Source organism: Salmo salar, chromosome 06 (assembly GCF_965601325.2).
Source record: "Salmo salar chromosome 06, fSalSal1, whole genome shotgun sequence".
Taxonomy (NCBI): domain Eukaryota; kingdom Metazoa; phylum Chordata; class Actinopteri; order Salmoniformes; family Salmonidae; genus Salmo; species Salmo salar.
Genome location: NC_138296.1, coordinates 10,272,290 through 10,296,725, shown reverse-complemented (window position 1 = coordinate 10,296,725; position 24,436 = coordinate 10,272,290). Strand labels below are relative to the sequence as shown.

The window sequence follows — 24,436 nt, the reverse complement described above, 5'->3', positions numbered from 1 at the left end:
CTTATAATAATGTCTGGAACAGAGCAAATGGAATGGCACCAAACACCTGGAAACCATGGAAACCATGCGTTGGATACCGTTCCACTCAATCTCCTCCATTCATTAACACGAGCCTGTTCTCCCCAATTAAGGTGCAACTAACATGTGTCTGTGTGAAATTAGCCAACACCAGGGCTCTACAACCCTGTTACTGGAGAGCTACCCTCCTGTAGACTTACACTCCAACCCTGTTCCTGGAGAGCTACCCTCCTGTAAATTTTATCTCCAGCCCTGTTCCTGGAGAAAGCTACCCTCCTGTAGATTTTAACTCCAACCCTGTTCCATGCGAGCTACCCTCCTGTAGATTTTAACTCCAGCCCTGTTCCTGGAGAAAGCTACCCTCCTGTAGATTTTAACTCCAACCCTGTTCCATGAGAGCTACCCTGCTTTAAGTTTGGGGTGGCAGGGTAGCCAACTGGTTAGAGCGTTGGGCTAGTAACCGAAAGATTGCAAGTTCAAATCACTGAGCTGACAAGGTACAAATCTGTCGTTCTGCCCCTGAACAAGGCAATAACCCAGTGTTCCTAGGCTGTCATTGAAAATAAGATTTTTTTCTTAACTGACTTGCCTAGTAAAAATAAAAAAAAGTTTAACCCTGTTCCTGGAGAGGTTTTCACCCTGTTCCTGGAGAGCAAGTTTTCACTCTAACCCTAGTCTAGCACACCTGATTCTAACAATTAGCTGGTTGATAAACTGAATCAGGTTAGGGTTGGAGAGCACTGTCCTACACTTATACATACAGATGTAGGATCTTAATTTGATCACCCTGTTGCAGGATTACTTTTCAAAGCAATGCAAGAAATGTAAAACCTGTATTTTATTTGTGGTTTAAAAAGGCTCCTCTAGTTTTACATTTCTAAATGGAAATTACAGACTTGATTTTCCTTAATGAAAAATGTAGGCCTATCAATCACTAAATGTCCATTAATTGTAATCCATTTAATAATTTACATTTCCTGTTGCTGCAGGATTATTTTCCCGCTGTAGCAAACTGGCTCAAATTAAGATCCTACACCAGTAGTAGGATAACATATTTTGCAACATGTTTTGTTTGGAGACTCCAAGTAAAATCGTACAGTCATTAAAACGGAATATGATGGACATACCTGTGCGCATCGTTTCTCTCTTTATCGTCTTTGGTGGCTAATAAGATAAGAGAGCGATGATACTCCAACAAGCAGCTACAGAGTCGGGACCCCTTCTGTTTGACGTCACACCGGTGCAAAACTGACACCGCGCGCACTGACTGTGTGGCTCTCCTCTCATTGCACCCAAACGCGCGCCGGTCGATTTCTCCTCCGCTCCTCCGAATCGAGTTCTGAGACTAGAAGTACATCAAAGATCCGCGTCAAACTCTGTAGTCCTTACTGTCGGTTCTAGAACACTTGACCGTTTTTTTGCATTCTCTTTCTATTTCTTTGAAAGTTGGATTAGCGCAGCTCGTTCGGCAGGATATAGTCCGCTTTCCAGCGGTTCCTCAGAAGATGACCAGTGGTGAAACTGAGAAAGGGAACAGCGAAAGGAGGTCGATGCTGCCAAAGGTAGGCTAGCCCACTAAACTACCCTACTACCGTAATTTGTAATGCTGCAGTTTGAAAATTATATCCTAATGACGATAATGGTAGTTTTACACTACGTTTTTATGGTTATGGGCTTTGTATGTTTTATTTTGAGTAGCCTCGTGCATTGCAAAAACTTCTAGATTATGTTGTAATAACATTTAGCTTCATTAAAAGTTATTTATTCTCAGATCTAAAGGTCACAGTGTTTCACTGACGACACATCTGTTTTACGCAATGCCTGGTTTATTGTGTTATATTTGCTTAATGTCGAGAGAGCGACAGAGAGACAGCGAGACACACACACAGAGAGAGAGAGAGAGAGAGAGAGAGAGAGAGGGGGGAGAGGGAGAGAGAGAGAGACACAGAGAGGGGGAGAGAGAGATGGGGAGATAGACTAGTAGTACACGGGTTCTTAGCGCTTCGATATGATTGGCATTTTTGCTGCTGACTTCTGGATCCCTTAGCTGGCAGTGGGCACTGCCCCCTTGCCTACCGCGCTGTTCTGGGGGCATGGGATTATGATGTAGCCTGGGGGTGTCCGCCTGAGAAATAGAGTGAAACTAAATTCTCAGCCTGAAGTGGTAGCCTGTACTCTGGCTAAATATTACTGCTGTAATAATTCGTGTTTTTAGGTTGAATGTATGGGAGGAGAGGCTACTTCTTGAAACAAATCTGTCTATAATAGTTTTTCAAGTTACATTTTGGTTCAACTAAGGAGGATTCTTGTGTAGGCTTTGCTCTGACATAGCATTTATAAGGGTCCTTTCTAACTATATGTAGGCAAGCATTTTCACTAAATAGGAGGAATGGAACGCATGTTTTTATGATTAAAAAGTGCTAATTATTTATTTCAAACGTAAAATATTTCATAAGAAGTTGTATAAAAAATATCTGCAATATTTATTTCAGAATTAGAAACAACAAACGATATTACCAGCTGTTTGATAATGGTTACGTTGTGTAGAGATGAATGTCATATTTCAAAATGTACCGCAAGTTTGCCTTTGATGTACAATATGTAAATACAGCATTCACACAATGGTATAAAAATAGTATTTTGAGATTTATATATATAAATATGAGTAGGGCTTTATGAGTAGGGCTGGGTGGTGAATTTACCTAATGCGTAGGCCTAACCATATTTTCCAGTTTCGCAGCACTTGTTCGTGCTACGGTGGACAATGTCTCTGTTTTGTAATTGTAACATACAGAATAGTGTTTCCTTTTCTGTTTTCACACTTTATGACAGCAGCATCTGTTCCAGATAATATGAAATATTTGTTGGCGATTATCAGCGCAATTAGCCACGCTGTTGCACGACTCTAGTCCCAGGCATGCGCTGGAGGCGAGTGAAAGCGCGAGAGTGCACGTCAAACCCTAACGGATCAGAATTTCAGAACCTTCTAGAAATCTCTGTCAATTCAAAGGCTACATAGTATATATTATTTCCATGACTCTATATATGCTTATCCATGGTTGGGGAGTAACGGATTACATGTAATCGTTTCATGTAAGGGATTGCAAAAAAACGTGTAACTGTAATCCACAAAAAGTACAAAAATATTGTAATCAGATTACAGATTATTTTGAAAAACTAGATTACTTCGAGAATTACTTTTAAATTCAGAAAGGATGTGTAAGAAAATAATCTTTGACACTTCTTTGTTTCCTCAATAACATACAAATCAACATTGTTCCAGCCAAGTGAGTCTGACCACAAGTCAGAGACCACTATGATGACACACCAAATGTGTTTGATGGATCACGGGAAAAGAGCAGGAATGGGCTTCTTTCTGTAAACTACAGTCCAAACTATGTCTTCCAATGGTGTGACTGCTGTCAGCATCCAAAGATTATTCAATTTGAATAAACGCTTGGAGGTAAGGATGAAAGCAGTTGTGTAGTCTACTGCAACACAGATATCACTTATTAATGATATCTACATAGAGCATTGATATGAATCACACTGCTGCTCTCTCATTTAGCTATTTGCGCCTTGCGGATTGTGGTTGTTGTGGATTGCTGTTCACAAATGTAAATGTATATTTGAACCCAATAATGTTTGAATTCAAGAAGTTTAAGCTGCCTATCAATCATTGTTTTCTAAACCAGCGGACAGCCAGTGAAAAATGCACTCTTGCAACAGCTGCATTGTGCGGATCCCAGCGTATGGAATAAAAGTGGGGCTTTTATTGCTTAATCTAATTCATGCTGATAAAACAATAAATCAAAAGGCCTAATGGACACATGCTCAAACTCGCAGACTGTTGATAGACTTAAAGGGGCAATCAGTAGTTGCTACATCCATTTTTGTTCATGGACATCTTCAGTATTCTAAATGCCTACTGCTTGCAAAATTGTCCTGACTTTCAAAAATGCCTGACTTGCTTCACCTTGCTTTTACATTTCAGTAGATGCTCTTATTCAGCACGATTTACAGGATGAACTAGGGTTAAGTGGCTTGCTGAAGGGAACATAAACAGATTTCTCATCTAGTCGGCTCATGGATTTGAACCAGCAACCTTTCGGTTACTGGCCCAACGCTCTTAACCACTAGGCTTCCTGCCGCCCTTTTCTGGTTAGCTTGCAAGTTTCGCCATTCAATTATTTCAGGTATACAGGAGTGCAAGTTTCACCACGGCACAGACCGTGGAGATATGTTGGCAAATGACAAGTATTAGAATATGGCAGATATTAGTGAATTATTGCATTCTATCCATGCTGGCTTTGGGCTACCAGAGACATGAAACAGATAGATGGGAAGGCATACAGTCTGTCGCCAATTCATTAATGCACCATTTGCCTAAATGTGTAATGGAAACACTTCAACCACTTCATTTTTATTTGACACTGTAGTTTTTGCGAAAAAGTTCATATTTTTTTTAGGTGTGACTTCATTACTTCCAGCTTTTTATATCGACACAAGATAGTTTTTTTAGTTTTTTATTTCACCTTTATTTAACCAGGTAGGCAAGTTGAGAACAAGTTCTCATTTACAATTGCGACCTGGCCAAGATAAAGCAAAGCAGTTCGACACATACAACAACACACATGGAGTAAAACAAACATACAGTCAATAATACAGTAGAAAAATAAGTCTATATACTATGTGAGCAAATGAGGTGAGATAAGGAAGGTAAAGGCAAAAAAGGCCATGGTGGCAAAGTAAATACAATATAGCAAGTAAAACACTGGAATGGTAGATTTGTAGTGGAAGAAAGTGCAAAGTAGAAATAGAAATAATGGGATGCAAAGGAGCAAAATAAATAAATAAATACAGTAGGGGAAGAGGTAGTTGTTTAGGCTAAATTATAGATGGGCTATGTACAGGGGCAGTGACCTGTGAGCTGCTCTGACAGCTGGTGCTTAAAGGTAATGAGGGAGATAAGTGTTTCCAGTTTCAGAGATTTTTGTAGTTTGTTCCAGTCATTGGCAGCAGAGAACTGGAAGGAGAGACGGCCAAAGGAGGAATTGGCTTTGGGGGTGACCAGAGAGATATACCTGCTGGAGCGTGTGCTACAGGTGGGTGCTGCTATGGTGACCAGTGAGCTCAGATATGGGGGGACTTTACCTAGCAGGGTCTTGTAGATGACCTGGAGCCAGTGGGTTTGGCGACGAGTATGAAGCGAGGGCCAGCCAACGAGAGCGTACAGGTCGCAGTGGTGGGTAGTATATGGGGATTTGGTGACAAAACGGATGGCACTGTGATAGACTGCATCCAGTTTATTGAGTAGGGTATTGGAGGCTATTTTGTAAATGACATCACCGAAGTCGTGGATCGGTAGGATGGCCAGTTTTACGAGGGTATGTTTGGCAGCATGAGTGAAGGATGCTTTGTTGCGAAATAGGAAGCCAATTCTAGATTTAACTTTAGATTGGAGATGTTTGATGTGAGTCTGGAAGGAGAGTTTACAGTCTAACCAGACACCTAGGTATTTGTAGTTGTCCACATATTCTAAGTCAGAACCGTCCAGAGTAGTGATGCTGGATGGGCGGGCAAGTGCGGGCAGCGATCGGTTGAAGAGCATGCATTTAGTTTTACTTGTATTTAAGAGCAGTTGGAGGCCACGGAAGGAGAGTTGTATGGCATTGAAGCTCGTCTGAAGGGTTGTTAACACAGTGTCCAAAGAAGGGCCAAAAGTATACAGAATGATATCGTCTGCGTAGAGGTGGATCAGAGACTCACCAGCAGCAAGAGCGACATCATTGATACAGAGAAAAGAGTTGGCCCAAGAATTGAACCCTGTGGCACCCCCATAGAATATGCCATAGTTACATGGAAACGCACTATAGCAGACAATTGTTGCATTTATTTTCTATGCAAACTTTCCCCCCAAAATCCCAGGACAATTTAATTTTAAAAAGCTGGTGACAATTCTTATCAGGATATTGGACCTTCTTCTTCTTCTTCTGTTTCAACTTCTTCAGATTCTTCTTCTTCAGATTCTTCTCTAGCCTCTTCTTCTCTAGCTTCTTCTTCTTCAGATTCTTCTCTAGCCTCTTCTTCTCTAGCTTCTTCTTCTTCAGCTTCTTCAGCTTCTTCTTCTTTAGCTTCTTCTTCTTTAGCTTCTTCTTCTTGTGCTTCTTCAGCTTCTTCTTCTCTAGCTTCTTCTTCTTTAGCTTCTTCTTCTTGTGCTTCTTCAGCTTCTTCTTCTCTAGCTTCTTCTTCTTTAGCTTCTTCTTCAGCTTCTGCTTCTTCAATAGGTAATATATTCATGAGCTTTATTAGGTCACCTTTTCAGGTCATTAAGGTAATGTATTCATTGAGGCTTTGTTAGGTAAACTCAGGTATTCACTGCCACCACCAAACCTATTGTGTGTGGCCTCAGAGATGTATGTTCCTGGTTTAAACAGCTCCATGACCATGATGTATACTAGTTCACTCCACGAATTAGTGATGGGGATACTGAATATTGTAATATGGTCTAATTACAAACATTACCCCCTGAACCCTACAGTATTTCAATGCATGAAAAGCAGACTGTAATGTATGTACTGTGGGCTATGCATAGAGAGTGAGCTCTATTTTAATGTCATTTAACTAATGTAAACGCCTGGAGTTTGCTAAACGGTGTTGCCACTTGGATTGGAACCGTTGCTTTGGTCAATTAGAGCTCTTTGGCCACCTCCACCAGTGATGGGTTTGGAGTTGATATGAGAATGCATGAGCAGAAAAGAACCCCATACCTACTGTCAAATATGCTGCTGGATTTGTTATGTTACGGGGCTATTTGGCTTCCACTGGTCCTGGGTCCCTTGTTAAGGTCAACGGCATCATAAAATGTATCCAGTACCAGGACATTGTAGCCAAAAACCTGGATGTCCCTGCCAGGAGGATGAAATTTGGCTGCAAGTGGATCTTCCAGCAAGACAATAACTCCAAGCAACACATATAAATCCACAAAGAAATGGTTCATTGACTACAAAATCATCATTTTGCAATAGCCATCTCAGTCGCCTGACTTGAACCCCGTTGAAAACCTGTGGTTTGAACAGAAGAGGTCAGTCCATAAAGGCCGTCAAATGATATCAAGGATCTGGAAGGATTCTGGAAGGAGGGATGGTCTAAGATCCTTCCCAACATGTTCTCTAACTCATAAAACATTTTAGAAAAAGGCTCAGTGTCGATATCCTTGCAAGACAAGGTTTTGAAAACAGGGCTGCCGATAAGTTTCACCACTATCGTTTTGAGACATGGACTGTTCTCCATGCTCCCGTCTGGCAGACGGTACCGGTGCATCAAGACTCTGGATACTGTTCCCTCTCACACCTACACTGCTGCTAAAATGAGTATTGATTAGATGTATTACTGCCACTACGCTGTTCATTAATTATTGACTCCCATTAGAATCTATTCATCCTGCTACTGGTCACTATTACTCCTGTTTACATGTATATATTAGTATCTATTTATCCTGCTACTGGTCACTATTACTCCTGTTTACATGTATATATTAATATCTATTTATCCTGCTACTGGTCACTATTACTCCTGTTTACATGTATATATTAGTATCTATTCATCCTGCTACTGGTCACTATTACTCCTGTTTACATGTATATATTAATATCTATTTATCCTGCTACTGGTCACTATTACTCCTGTTTACATGTATATATTAGTATCTATTTATCCTGCTACTGGTCACTATTACTCCTGTTTACATGTATATATTAGTATCTATTTATCCTGCTACTGGTCACTATTACTCCTGTTTACATGTATATATTAATATCTATTTATCCTGCTACTGGTCACTATTACTCCTGTTTACATGTATATATTAGAATCTATTTATCCTGCTACTGGTCACTATTACTCCTGTTTACATGTATATATTAATATCTATTTATCCTGCTACTGGTCACTATTACTCCTGTTTACATGTATATATTAGTATCTATTTATCCTGCTACTGGTCACTATTACTCCTGTTTACATGTATATATTAGTATCTATTTATCCTGCTACTGGTCACTATTACTCCTGTTTACATGTATATATTAGTATCTATTTATCCTGCTACTGGTCACTATTACTCCTGTTTACATGTATATATTAGAATCTATTTATCCTGCTACTGGTCACTATTACTCCTGTTTACATGTATATATTAATATCTATTTATCCTGCTACTGGTCACTATTACTCCTGTTTACATGTATATATTAGTATCTATTTATCCTGCTACTGGTCACTATTACTCCTGTTTACATGTATATATTAGTATCTATTTATCCTGCTACTGGTCACTATTACTCCTGTTTACATGTATATATTAATATCTATTTATCCTGCTACTGGTCACTATTACTCCTGTTTACATGTATATATTAGTATCTATTTATCCTGCTACTGGTCACTATTACTCCTGTTTACATGTATATATTAGTATCTATTTATCCTGCTACTGGTCACTATTACTCCTGTTTACATGTATATATTAGTATCTATTTATCCTGCTACTGGTCACTATTACTCCTGTTTACATGTATATATTAGTATCTATTTATCCTGCTACTGGTCACTATTACTCCTGTTTACATGTATATATTAGTATCTATTTATCCTGCTACTGGTCACTATTACTCCTGTTTACATGTATATATTAGTATCTATTTATCCTGCTACTGGTCACTATTACTCCTGTTTACATGTATATATTAATATCTATTTATCCTGCTACTGGTCACTATTACTCCTGTTTACATGTATATATTAGTATCTATTTATCCTGCTACTGGTCACTATTACTCCTGTTTACATGTATATATTAATATCTATTTATCCTGCTACTGGTCACTATTACTCCTGTTTACATGTATATATTAATATCTATTTATCCTGCTACTGGTCACTATTACTCCTGTTTACATGTATATATTAGTATCTATTTATCCTGCTACTGGTCACTATTACTCCTGTTTACATGTATATATTAGTATCTATTTATCCTGCTACTGGTCACTATTACTCCTGTTTACATGTATATATTAGTATCTATTTATCCTGCTACTGGTCACTATTACTCCTGTTTACATGTATATATTAGTATCTATTTATCCTGCTACTGGTCACTATTACTCCTGTTTACATGTATATATTAATATCTATTTATCCTGCTACTGGTCACTATTACTCCTGTTTACATGTATATATTAATATCTATTTATCCTGCTACTGGTCACTATTACTCCTGTTTACATGTATATATTAATATCTATTTATCCTGCTACTGGTCACTATTACTCCTGTTTACATGTATATATTAGTATCTATTTATCCTGCTACTGGTCACTATTACTCCTGTTTACATGTATATATTAATATCTATTTATCCTGCTACTGGTCACTATTACTCCTGTTTACATGTATATATTAGTATCTATTTATCCTGCTACTGGTCACTATTACTCCTGTTTACATGTATATATTAGTATCTATTTATCCGGCTACCAGTCACCTTCTCCTAATCCCTGCCTACATGTATATATCTACCTCATTACTCCAGTATCCTCGCACATTATAAATGTGGTATTGGCACTGACCCTGTATAAGGCCTCCTCTCATTTTGTATTTCTCCTGTTTTCTTTATTATTTATATATATAAAATAATAATAATAATGTTATTAGTTATACTGTTTTTATATTGATTACTGCACCGTCGGGTAGAGCTCGCAAGTTAAGCATTTCACTGTACTTGTGCATGTGACAATAAAACTTGAACTGAAAACTTGAACTGAACTTGAGAAAAAAAAATATGACTTATTAAACAAAATCTCTTTCTCTGAGCAATCGTATGAGTAGAAAATAATTAAATTACATTTTGGAGTCACTTTTATTGTAAATAAGAATAGAATACATTTCTAAACATATTATTAGATTCTACCGTGATTACGGATAGTCCTGAATGTACCATGAAACATGATGAGTGCCACAGACGCACAGAACTCATACCGGCAGGACATGTGAACCTCTCCCCATTACAACAACAGGAGAGGTTCACATGTCTTTGGGGTATGATATTTTATGCGTCTGTAACTTTCTCACTCATCATTATTCACGGTTCATTCTGTAATCTGTAATCACTGCCTGACACCATACTGTGTTCCCAATCGGATCCTTTCCCCAGTGCACTACTTTTAAATAGGGCCCACAGGGTTCTGGTAAAAAAAGTAGTGCACTGTATAGGGAACAGGATGCCATTTGGGACATGACCCTTGTGTACCCTACTGTCTTCTTCTCTCCACACTGACAGGCAGTGTCCTATAAACCTTGTTAGAGTCACAGGTCTGTAGGCATAACAGATAGTTATATTAAGTGTGTAATTATGTAGTTGTTTAAGAGTTATTATCCTATAAACCTTGTTAGAGTCACAGGTCTGTAGGCATAACAGATAGTTATATTAAGTGTGTAATTATGTAGTTGTTTAAGAGTTATTATCCTATAAACCTTGTTAGAGTCACAGGTCTGTAGGCATAACAGATAGTTATATTAAGTGTGTAATTATGTAGTTGTTTAAGCGAGAAAACAATACAATATTCCAACATCTGCTCATGTCACCTGTGTACATGCCACGAGACTAGAAACAGACAGTACTTATGTACCATAAACCCATCAGCCAATCAGATCATTTATCAAACATGTAGCATCCAATCAGATAATGTATCAAACATGAATCAACTATGAGTCCCTATGGAACTCCCAATCACGGTCGGTTGTGGAACAGCCTGGAATCAAACCAGGGTCTGTAGTGACGCCTCAAGCACTGAGATACAGTGTCTTAGACCGCTGTGCCACTGGTGTGTGTGTGTTGTATCTGTGAGACTATCCAGAAGATCTGAATATGAACATGCATCAGTTGACAGGGTTCTGCATTAACAACATTCTTCCTCTCATGTGGTCTCTCTCTCTCTCTCTCTCTCTCTCTCTCTCTCTCTCTCTCTCTCTTGTTGCTCTAAAGTACTTCTGGTTTCCTTGCAAGTCTGGCCTAGAGGTAAATAACATCTTATTAAATGATTTAATATGAAAGCATATTGATACAAAGTAGCATTCTTAGTTTGGGGTAAAGTGCAGCAGCAACTCAGACTCCTCATGAACAGCTGTGATGTACAGGTCAACCCAGACTCCTCATTAACAGCTGTGATATACAGGTCAACCCAGACTCCTCATTAACAGCTGTGATATACAGGTCAACCCAGACTCCTCATTAACAGCTGTGATGTACAGGTCAACCCAGACTCCTCATTAACAGCTGTGATGTACAGGTCAACCCAGACTCCTCATTAACAGCTGTGATGTACAGGTCAACCCAGACTCCTCATTAACAGCTGTGATATACAGGTCAACCCAGACTCCTCATTAACAGCTGTGATGTACAGGTCAACCCAGACTCCTCATTAACAGCTGTGATATACAGGTCAACCCAGACTCCTCATTAACAGCTGTGATGTACAGGTCAACCCAGACTCCTCATTAACAGCTGTGATGTACAGGTCAACCCAGACTCCTCATTAACAGCTGTGATGTACAGGTCAACCCAGACTCCTCATTAACAGCTGTGATGTACAGGTCAACCCAGACTCCTCATTAACAGCTGTGATGTACAGGTCAACCCAGACTCCTCATTAACAGCTGTGATGTACAGGTCAACCCAGACTCCTCATTAACAGCTGTGATGTACAGGTCAACCCAGACTCCTCATTAACAGCTGTGATATACAGGTCAACCCAGACTCCTCATTAACAGCTGTGATGTACAGGTCAACACCTTCCCATTGGGCAAAAACTGGTTGAATCAAAGTTTTTTTCACATAATTTAAAACAAAAAATCCAATGTGACGACATAAGAAAATGAAACCTAAATCCAATGATATGGTGACATTTATTGCTGATTTTACATTGCGTTCAAGTCAGTTGACAACTCAACCAAATGTAAATCAAAACTAGATTTTGAGATGATGTCTGTGCCCAGTGGGTTGTGACAGGAAGTAGGGGCAAATTAAACGGCTTGAAGGCATCTGTGTTTGTGACAAACTCTCAGGTTGGTCTCTCTATAAACATGAGAGCTGTTATCTCTCTGCTGTGTTCCGATGCTGTGTCATTATAGGCCTTCGTTCTCCACAGTTATCTCTCTGCTGTGTTCCGATGCTGTGCCATTATAGGCCTTCGTTCTCCACAGTTATCTCTCTGCTGTGTTCCGATGCTGTGCCATTATAGGCCTTTGTTCTCCAGTGAAGTGTGTGTTAATATGCATGTCTGTGTGTGCATCTCTTACAAAGCAGGTTTTTATCTAGTGCAACTAACTGTCTCTGTCAGGGACGGTACAGAGTTCACAAAACAAGGCAACGTACACATGGACAAAGGTTCATCATCAACAACACTGCAATACACAGCCAGTCAGATGGGTAGTTACCAGGTTGGTGATGGTTACTACAGGACACAGCCAGTCAGATGGGTAGTTACCAGGTTGGTGATGGTTACTACAGGACACAGCCAGTCAGATGGGTAGTTACCAGGTTGCTGATGGTTACTACAGGACACAGCCAGTCAGATGGGTAGTTACCAGGTTGGTGATGGTTACTACAGGACACAGCCAGTCAGATGGGTAGTTACCAGGTTGGTGATGGTTACTACAGGACACAGCCAGTCAGATGGGTAGTTACCAGGTTGGTGATGGTTACTACAGGACACAGCCAGTCAGATGGGTAGTTACCAGGTTGGTGATGGTTACTACAGGACACAGCCAGTCAGATGGGTAGTTACCAGGTTGCTGATGGTTACTACAGGACACAGCCAGTCAGATGGGTAGTTACCAGGTTGGTGATGGTTACTACAGGACACAGCCAGTCAGATGGGTAGTTACCAGGTTGGTGATGGTTGCTACAGGACACAGCCAGTCAGATGGGTAGTTACCAGGTTGCTGATGGTTACTACAGGACACAGCCAGTCAGATGGGTAGTTACCAGGTTGGTGATGGTTACTACAGGACACAGCCAGTCAGATGGGTAGTTACCAGGTTGGTGATGGTTACTACAGGACACAGCCAGTCAGATGGGTAGTTACCAGGTTGGTGATGGTTACTACAGGACACAGCCAGTCAGATGGGTAGTTACCAGGTTGGTGATGGTTACTACAGGACACAGCCAGTCAGATGGGTAGTTACCAGGTTGGTGATGGTTACTACAGGACACAGCCAGTCAGATGGGTAGTTAACCAGGTTGGTGATGGTTACTACAGGACACAGCCAGTCAGATGGGTAGTTACCAGGTTGGTGATGGTTACTACAGGACACAGCCAGTCAGATGGGTAGTTACCAGGTTGGTGATGGTTACTACAGGACACAGCCAGTCAGATGGGTAGTTACCAGGTTGGTGATGGTTACTACAGGACACAGCCAGTCAGATGGGTAGTTACCAGGTTGGTGATGGTTACTACAGGACACAGCCAGTCAGATGGGTAGTTACCAGGTTGGTGATGGTTACTACAGGACACAGCCAGTCAGATGGGTAGTTACCAGGTTGGTGATGGTTACTACAGGACACAGCCAGTCAGATGGGTAGTTACCAGGTTGGTGATGGTTACTACAGGACACAGCCAGTCAGATGGGTAGTTACCAGGTTGGTGATGGTTACTACAGGACACAGCCAGTCAGATGGGTAGTTACCAGGTTGGTGATGGTTACTACAGGACACAGCCAGTCAGATGGGTAGTTACCAGGTTGGTGATGGTTACTACAGGACACAGCCAGTCAGATGGGTAGTTACCAGGTTGGTGATGGTTACTACAGGACACAGCCAGTCAGATGGGTAGTTACCAGGTTGGTGATGGTTACTACAGGACACAGCCAGTCAGATGGGTAGTTACCAGGTTGGTGATGGTTACTACAGGACACAGCCAGTCAGATGGGTAGTTACCAGGTTGGTGATGGTTACTACAGGACACAGCCAGTCAGATGGGTAGTTACCAGGTTGGTGATGGTTACTACAGGACACAGCCAGTCAGATGGGTAGTTACCAGGTTGGTGATGGTTACTACAGGACACAGCCAGTCAGATGGGTAGTTACCAGGTTGGTGATGGTTACTACAGGACACAGCCAGTCAGATGGGTAGTTACCAGGTTGGTGATGGTTACTACAGGACACAGCCAGTCAGATGGGTAGTTACCAGGTTGGTGATGGTTACTACAGGACACAGCCAGTCAGATGGGTAGTTACCAGGTTGGTGATGGTTACTACAGGACACAGCCAGTCAGATGGGTAGTTACCAGGTTGGTGATGGTTACTACAGGACACAGCCAGTCAGATGGGTAGTTACCAGGTTGGTGATGGTTACTACAGGACACAGCCAGTCAGATGGGTAGTTACCAGGTTGGTGATGGTTACTACAGGACACAGCCAGTCAGATGGGTAGTTACCAGGTTGGTGATGGTTACTACAGGACACAGCCAGTCAGATGGGTAGTTACCAGGTTGGTGATGGTTACTACAGGACACAGCCAGTCAGATGGGTAGTTACCAGGTTGCTGATGGTTACTACAGGACACAGCCAGTCAGATGGGTAGTTACCAGGTTGGTGATGGTTACTACAGGACACAGCCAGTCAGATGGGTAGTTACCAGGTTGGTGATGGTTACTACAGGACACAGCCAGTCAGATGGGTAGTTACCAGGTTGGTGATGGTTACTACAGGACACAGCCAGTCAGATGGGTAGTTACCAGGTTGGTGATGGTTACTACAGGACACAGCCAGTCAGATGGGTAGTTACCAGGTTGGTGATGGTTACTACAGGACACAGCCAGTCAGATGGGTAGTTACCAGGTTGGTGATGGTTACTACAGGACACAGCCAGTCAGATGGGTAGTTACCAGGTTGGTGATGGTTACTACAGGACACAGCCAGTCAGATGGGTAGTTACCAGGTTGGTGATGGTTACTACAGGACACAGCCAGTCAGATGGGTAGTTACCAGGTTGGTGATGGTTACTACAGGACACAGCCAGTCAGATGGGTAGTTACCAGGTTGGTGATGGTTACTACAGGACACAGCCAGTCAGATGGGTAGTTACCAGGTTGGTGATGGTTACTACAGGACACAGCCAGTCAGATGGGTAGTTACCAGGTTGGTGATGGTTACTACAGGACACAGCCAGTCAGATGGGTAGTTACCAGGTTGGTGATGGTTACTACAGGACACAGCCAGTCAGATGGGTAGTTACCAGGTTGGTGATGGTTACTACAGGACACAGCCAGTCAGATGGGTAGTTACCAGGTTGGTGATGGTTACTACAGGACACAGCCAGTCAGATGGGTAGTTACCAGGTTGGTGATGGTTACTACAGGACACAGCCAGTCAGATGGGTAGTTACCAGGTTGGTGATGGTTACTACAGGACACAGCCAGTCAGATGGGTAGTTACCAGGTTGGTGATGGTTACTACAGGACACAGCCAGTCAGATGGGTAGTTACCAGGTTGGTGATGGTTACTACAGGACACAGCCAGTCAGATGGGTAGTTACCAGGTTGGTGATGGTTACTACAGGACACAGCCAGTCAGATGGGTAGTTACCAGGTTGGTGATGGTTACTACAGGACACAGCCAGTCAGATGGGTAGTTACCAGGTTGGTGATGGTTACTACAGGACACAGCCAGTCAGATGGGTAGTTACCAGGTTGGTGATGGTTACTACAGGACACAGCCAGTCAGATGGGTAGTTACCAGGTTGGTGATGGTTACTACAGGACACAGCCAGTCAGATGGGTAGTTACCAGGTTGGTGATGGTTACTACAGGACACAGCCAGTCAGATGGGTAGTTACCAGGTTGGTGATGGTTACTACAGGACACAGCCAGTCAGATGGGTAGTTACCAGGTTGGTGATGGTTACTACAGGACACAGCCAGTCAGATGGGTAGTTACCAGGTTGGTGATGGTTACTACAGGACACAGCCAGTCAGATGGGTAGTTACCAGGTTGGTGATGGTTACTACAGGACACAGCCAGTCAGATGGGTAGTTACCAGGTTGGTGATGGTTACTACAGGACACAGCCAGTCAGATGGGTAGTTACCAGGTTGGTGATGGTTACTACAGGACACAGCCAGTCAGATGGGTAGTTACCAGGTTGGTGATGGTTACTACAGGACACAGCCAGTCAGATGGGTAGTTACCAGGTTGGTGATGGTTACTACAGGACACAGCCAGTCAGATGGGTAGTTACCAGGTTGGTGATGGTTACTACAGGACACAGCCAGTCAGATGGGTAGTTACCAGGTTGGTGATGGTTACTACAGGACACAGCCAGTCAGATGGGTAGTTACCAGGTTGGTGATGGTTACTACAGGACACAGCCAGTCAGATGGGTAGTTACCAGGTTGGTGATGGTTACTACAGGACACAGCCAGTCAGATGGGTAGTTACCAGGTTGGTGATGGTTACTACAGGACACAGCCAGTCAGATGGGTAGTTACCAGGTTGGTGATGGTTACTACAGGACACAGCCAGTCAGATGGGTAGTTACCAGGTTGGTGATGGTTACTACAGGACACAGCCAGTCAGATGGGTAGTTACCAGGTTGGTGATGGTTACTACAGGACACAGCCAGTCAGATGGGTAGTTACCAGGTTGGTGATGGTTACTACAGGACACAGCCAGTCAGATGGGTAGTTACCAGGTTGGTGATGGTTACTACAGGACACAGCCAGTCAGATGGGTAGTTACCAGGTTGGTGATGGTTACTACAGGACACAGCCAGTCAGATGGGTAGTTACCAGGTTGGTGATGGTTACTACAGGACACAGCCAGTCAGATGGGTAGTTACCAGGTTGGTGATGGTTACTACAGGACACAGCCAGTCAGATGGGTAGTTACCAGGTTGGTGATGGTTACTACAGGACACAGCCAGTCAGATGGGTAGTTACCAGGTTGGTGATGGTTACTACAGGACACAGCCAGTCAGATGGGTAGTTACCAGGTTGGTGATGGTTACTACAGGACACAGCCAGTCAGATGGGTAGTTACCAGGTTGGTGATGGTTACTACAGGACACAGCCAGTCAGATGGGTAGTTACCAGGTTGGTGATGGTTACTACAGGACACAGCCAGTCAGATGGGTAGTTACCAGGTTGGTGATGGTTACTACAGGACACAGCCAGTCAGATGGGTAGTTACCAGGTTGGTGATGGTTACTACAGGACACAGCCAGTCAGATGGGTAGTTACCAGGTTGGTGATGGTTACTACAGGACACAGCCAGTCAGATGGGTAGTTACCAGGTTGGTGATGGTTACTACAGGACACAGCCAGTCAGATGGGTAGTTACCAGGTTGGTGATGGTTACTACAGGACACAGCCAGTCAGATGGGTAGTTACCAGGTTGGTGATGGTTACTACAGGACACAGCCAGTCAGATGGGTAGTTACCAGGTTGGTGATGGTTACTACAGGACACAGCCAGTCAGATGGGTAGTTACCAGGTTGGTGATGGTTACTACAGGACACAGCCAGTCAGATGGGTAGTTACCAGGTTGGTGATGGTTACTACAGGACACAGCCAGTCAGATGGGTAGTTACCAGGTTGGTGATGGTTACTACAGGACACAGCCAGTCAGATGGGTAGTTACCAGGTTGGTGATGGTTACTACAGGACACAGCCAGTCAGATGGGTAGTTACCAGGTTGGTGATGGTTACTACAGGACACAGCCAGTCAGATGGGTAGTTACCAGGTTGGTGATGGTTACTACAGGACACAGCCAGTCAGATGGGTAGTTACCAGGTTGGTGATGGTTACTACAGGACACAGCCAGTCAGATGGGTAGTTACCAGGTTGGTGATGGTTACTACAGGACACAGCCAGTCAGATGGGTAGTTACCAGGTTGGTGATGGTTACTACAGGACACAGCCAGTCAGATGGGTAGTTACCAGGTTGGTGATGGTTACTACAGGACACAGCCAGTCAGATGGGTAGTTACCAGGTTGGTGATGGTTACTACAGGACACAGCCAGTCAGATGGGTAGTTACCAGGTTGGTGATGGTTACTACAGGACACAGCCAGTCAGATGGGTAGTTACCAGGTTGGTGATGGTTACTACAGGACACAGCCAGTCAGATGGGTAGTTACCAGGTTGGTGATGGTTACTACAGGACACAGCCAGTCAGATGGGTAGTTACCAGGTTGGTGATGGTTACTACAGGACACAGCCAGTCAGATGGGTAGTTACCAGGTTGGTGATGGTTACTACAGGACACAGCCAGTCAGATGGGTAGTTACCAGGTTGGTGATGGTTACTACAGGACACAGCCAGTCAGATGGGTAGTTACCAGGTTGGTGATGGTTACTACAGGACACAGCCAGTCAGATGGGTAGTTACCAGGTTGGTGATGGTTACTACAGGACACAGCCAGTCAGATGGGTAGTTACCAGGTTGGTGATGGTTACTACAGGACACAGCCAGTCAGATGGGTAGTTACCAGGTTGGTGATGGTTACTACAGGACACAGCCAGTCAGATGGGTAGTTACCAGGTTGGTGATGGTTACTACAGGACACAGCCAGTCAGATGGGTAGTTACCAGGTTGGTGATGGTTACTACAGGACACAGCCAGTCAGATGGGTAGTTACCAGGTTGGTGATGGTTACTACAGGACACAGCCAGTCAGATGGGTAGTTACCAGGTTGGTGATGGTTACTACAGGACACAGCCAGTCAGATGGGTAGTTACCAGGTTGGTGATGGTTACTACAGGACACAGCCAGTCAGATGGGTAGTTACCAGGTTGGTGATGGTTACTACAGGACACAGCCAGTCAGATGGGTAGTTACCAGGTTGGTGATGGTTACTACAGGACACAGCCAGTCAGATGGGTAGTTACCAGGTTGGTGATGGTTACTACAGGACACAGCCAGTCAGATGGGTAGTTACCAGGTTGGTGATGGTTACTACAGGACACAGCCAGTCAGATGGGTAGTTACCAGGTTGGTGATGGTTACTACAGGACACAGCCAGTCAGATGGGTAGTTACCAGGTTGGTGATGGTTACTACAGGACACAGCCAGTCAGATGGGTAGTTACCAGGTTGGTGATGGTTACTACAGGACACAGCCAGTCAGATGGGTAGTTACCAGGTTGGTGATGGTTACTACAGGACACAGCCAGTCAGATGGGTAGTTACCAGGTTGGTGATGGTTACTACAGGACACAGCCAGTCAGATGGGTAGTTACCAGGTTGGTGATGGTTACTACAGGACACAGCCAGTCAGATGGGTAGTTACCAGGTTGGTGATGGTTACTACAGGACACAGCCAGTCAGATGGGTAGTTACCAGGTTGGTGATGGTTACTACAGGACACAGCCAGTCAGATGGGTAGTTACCAGGTTGGTGATGGTTACTACAGGACACAGCCAGTCAGATGGGTAGTTACCAGGTTGGTGATGGTTACTACAGGACACAGCCAGTCAGATGGGTAGTTACCAGGTTGGTGATGGTTACTACAGGACACAGCCAGTCAGATGGGTAGTTACCAGGTTGCTGATGGTTACTACAGGACACAGCCAGTCAGATGGGTAGTTACCAGGTTGGTGATGGTTACTACAGGACACAGCCAGTCAGATGGGTAGTTACCAGGTTGCTGATGGTTACTACAGGACACAGCCAGTCAGATGGGTAGTTACCAGGTTGGTGATGGTTACTACAGGACACAGCCAGTCAGATGGGTAGTTACCAGGTTGGTGATGGATCCGAAAGAAAGCTGCAGTAAGTCTACCTGTCACAAATTTAAAGCTGCAATATGTACAGTGGGGGAAAAAGTATTTGATCCCCTGCTGATTTTGTACGTTTGCCCACTGATAAAGAAAGGATCAGTCTATAATTTTAATGGTAGGTTTATTTGAACAGTGAGAGACAGAATAACAACAAATATATCCAGAAAAACGCATGTCAAAAATGTTATAAGTTGATTTGCATTTTAATGATGGAAATAAGTATTTGACCCCCTCTCAATCAGAAAGATTTCTGGCTCCCAGGTGTCTTTTATACAGGTAACGAGCTGAGATTAGGAGCACACTCTTAAAGGGAGTGCTCCTAACCGCAGCTATCTATCTATCGATCTATCTATCTATCTATCTATCTATCTATCTATCTATCTATCTATCTATCTATCTATCTATCTATCTATCTATCTATCTATCTATCTATCTATCTATCTATCTATCTATCTATCTATCTATCTATCTATCTATCTATCTATCTATCTATCTATCTATCTATCTATCTATCTATCTATCTATCTATCTATCTAGAGTAGTAGACTGTTTCTCTCTCTTTCTATCTATGTATTTCTCTCTCTCTTTCTCTATCTCTCTCTTTATCTGGTTTCATAAGCTCCGTCTGTGTAGCAGGGTGAAGCTGAGGTGATGGCCTGATCCTCCTGGATGCCCTAAATGTAGACGTCATGATAAGTTAGTGTGTGTGTGTGTGTGTGCATTCATGTATGTGTGTGTGTGCATTTTGGTGTGTGTGTGTGTGTGCGCAAAGCAAAAGACAGTTGTTATATCTGAGTGTTGATTCTAATGGGGTTAACACCAGTGGGATTGAAATTTACACCACCTGCAGTGAATAAATGAAATGTTATTTGAATCCCAGTGGAATCAACACCACGTGGTGCCGTTGTTAAACGGCCGTGTTGAGTTCATTTCTGTTAACTCTCTCACAATGAAAAAAGATATGGGAGGGGCCTCATTATCAATTACCATTGCAAGTTGCTTTTTATACTAGTTTGTTTTAATATCTATGTTTCTGCATGCACATTGAGTGATTCATTGATCTTATACTAAACAGAGATAAATAACATATTTTTCTAACCTAATCCAATCTGGAAGTGGGTTTTATTGAGACGGTTACTCCAGTTTCAATGCTTAATGAAGGTAGACTCATGTATTCATCTTCCCTACATTGCCAGTCAGTGTAGTTGCGGGTGATTAACAGTTCCAATTGTTGACAATCCTCTGACTGGATTACAATAGGAATTATATAACACTTTGCAAACCAGCATAATGTGACTTTCCGATGTGGCCTGCAAAGAAGGCGTTTCAGACCACTGTGTTAGGACAAAGCTAGGCTGTTGAAGTATGGTATTGTTAAAGAAAGTAATGTATTGTCATAAATAATTGAATTGTTATTATAAAATATTAACTTAGCCACTCACTTGGTGAAGGCTACAGGACTTAAAGCCATTGAATGCAACACTCATGTCTCTGTCACTAGCAAACACAGTCATGGGTGGCCTGGTAACTCTAAAATACACCCGAAAGGCCCCTTGGGAAATAAATATGCAAATAAGGCTTTACACCGTGGTACCAGGACAACAACCTCTTCCTCAACGTCAGTAAGACAAAGGAGCTGATTGTGGACTACAGGAAACGGAAGGCTGAGCACGCATCCATTTACATAGACGGAGCTGTAGTAGAGTGGGTCAAGAGCTCCAAGTCCCTCATGTGTCCACATCACTAAGGATCTATCATGGTCCAAACACAGCAACACAGACGTGAAGAGGGTACGACAACTCCTCTTCCCCCTCAGGAGGCTGAAAAGATTTGTCATGGATCCTCAGACCCTCAAAAAGTTCTACAGCTGCACCATTGAGAGCATCTTGACTCGCTGCGTCACTGCCTGATACGGCAACTGCTTGGCATCTGACCGTAAGGCGTTACAAAGTGTAGTGCATATGGCCCAGTACATCACTGGGGCTGAGCTCCCTGCCATCCAGGACCTCTATACCAGGTGGTGTCAGAAGAAGGCCCTTCAAACGCCAGTCTAAAAACTCCAGTCACCCAAGTCATAGACTGTTCTCTCTGTTACCGCACGGGAAGTGGTACCGGTGCACCAAGTCTGGAACCAACAGGACCCTGAACAACTTCTACCCCCAAGTAATACGACTGCTAAAGAGTTAGTCAGGGTAGCTATATGATTAACTATTTAACTATCTGTATTGACCTTTTTGCACCAACTCTTTTGACTCATCACATACGCTGCTGCTACTGTTTGTCTATCCTGTTGCCAAGTCACCTTATCCTTACCTATATGTACATATCTACCTCAATTACCTCATACTCTGCACATGGACTCTGTACTGGTACTCTGTGTATAAAGCCATGTTATCATGGACTCTGTACTGGTACTCTGTGTATAAAGCCATGTTATCATGGACTCTGTACTGGTACTCTGTGTATAAAGCCATGTTATCATGGACTTTGTACTGGTACTCTGTGTATAAAGCCATGTTATCATGGACTCTGTACTGGTACTCTGTGTATAAAGCCATGTTATCATGGACTCTGTACTGGTACTCCGTGTATAAAGCCATGTTATAATGAACTCTGTACCGGTACTCCATGTATAAAGCCATGTTATCATGGACTCTGTACGGGTACTCCGTGTATAAAGCCATGTTATCATGGACTCTGTACTGGTACTCCGTGTATAAAGCCAAGTGTATGTTTTACTTTTCTATTATTTCTCTATTCTCTTTCTCTCTGTATTGTTGGGAAGGACTGTAAGTAAGCATTTCACTGATGGTCGACAATTGTTGTTTAACGAAGCATGTGACGAATAACATTTTATTTTATTTGATACACCCTACAGTGTTAAAACAACACCTCTAAACAAGTTACTGTAACACCACAGGTGTTAATTCCCTAACATTACATTTTAGACATTTTACATTTTAGTCATTTAGCAGACGCTCTTATCCAGAGCGACTTACAGTAGTGAATGCATACATTTCATACATTTTTTTTTTCTGTGCTGGCCCCCCGTGGGAATCGAACCCACAACCCTGGTGTTGCAAACACCATGCTCTACCAACTGAGCTACAGTGTTTAAGTGTAACAGCATCAGCTCTAATAAAGTGTTAATTTAAGTGGGAATTTGCAACACCCATGGTGTTAGTGACCCGACACTCTGGGGGTATCAGTTTACCAACACTCTGTGTTGTTAGTTTATCAACACTCTGGGGGGGTTAGTTTATCAACACTCTGGGGGGGTTGGTTTATCAACACTCTGGGGGGTTAGTTTATCAACACTCTGGGGGGTTAGTTTATCAACACTCTGGGGGCTTAGTTTATCAACACTCTGGGGATGTTAGTTTATCAACACTCTGGGGGGGTTGGTTTATCAACACTCTGGGGGGGGGGGGGGTTGGTTTATCAACACTCTGGGGATGTTAGTTTACCAACTCTCTGGGGATGTTAGTTTATCAACACTCTGGGGGGGTTAGTTTATCAACACTTTGGGGGGTTAGTTTATCCACACTCTGGGGTGTTAGTTTATCAACACTCTGGGGATGTTAGTTTATCAACACTCTGGGGGGTTAGTTTATCAACACTCTGGGGGGGTTAGTTTATCAACACTCTGGGGGGGTTAGTTTACCAACTCTCTGGGGATGTTAGTTTATCAACACTCTGGGGGGTTAGTTTATCAACACTCTGGGGGGTTAGTTTATCAACAGTCTGGGGGGGTTAGTTTACCAACTCTCTGGGGATGTTAGTTTATCAACACTCTGGGGGGGTTAGTTTACCAACACTCTGGGGGGGGGGGTTAGTTTATCAACACTCTGGGGGGGTTAGTTTATCAACTCTCTGGGGATGTTAGTTTATCAACACTCTAGGGAGTTAGTTTATCAACACTCTGGGGGTTAGTTTATCAACACTCTGGGGGGGTTAGTTTATCAACACTCTGGGGGGGTTAGTTTATCAACACTCTGGGGGGGTTAGTTTACCAACTCTCTGGGGATGTTAGTTTATCAGCACTCTGGGGATGTTAGTTTATCAACACTCTGGGGAGTTAGTTTATCAACACTCTGGGGAGTTAGTTTATCAACACTCTGGGGGTTAGTTTATCAACACTCGGGGGGGGGGGGCTTAGTTTATCAACACTCTGGGGATGTTAGTTTATCCACACTCTGGGGTGTTAGTTTATCAACACTCTGGGGGGTTAGTTTATCAACACTGGGGGGTTAGTTTATCATCACTCTGGGGGGTTAGTTTATCAACACTGGGGGGTTAGTTTATCATCACTCTGGGGGGTTAGTTTATCAACACTCTGGTGGGGTTAGTTTATCAACACTCTGGGGTGTTAGTTTATCAACACTCTGGGGGGTTAGTTTATCAACACTCTGTGTTGTTAGTTTATCAACACTCTGGGGATGTTAGTTTATCAACACTCTAGGGAGTTAGTTTATCAACACTCTGGGGGTTAGTTTATCAACACTCTGGGGGGGTTAGTTTATCAACACTCTGGGGGGGTTAGTTTATCAACACTCTGGGGGGGTTAGTTTACCAACTC

The 24,436-nt window shown here is 42.9% G+C and overlaps 1 protein-coding gene across 1 annotated transcript in view; it reads left to right on the top strand.

Moving 5' to 3' along the window:
* The first annotated feature begins 1,190 nt into the window (after nucleotides 1–1,190).
* The window catches only part of LOC106594483 (glucagon receptor), a 278,714-nt gene continuing 255,468 nt past the window's right edge, over nucleotides 1,191–24,436 (top strand). Inside the window, exon 1 of the mRNA XM_045719694.2 lies at nucleotides 1,191–1,580. The gene's annotated coding sequence lies outside the window, so the exon portion shown is untranslated. The remainder of the gene's footprint in view (nucleotides 1,581–24,436) is intronic.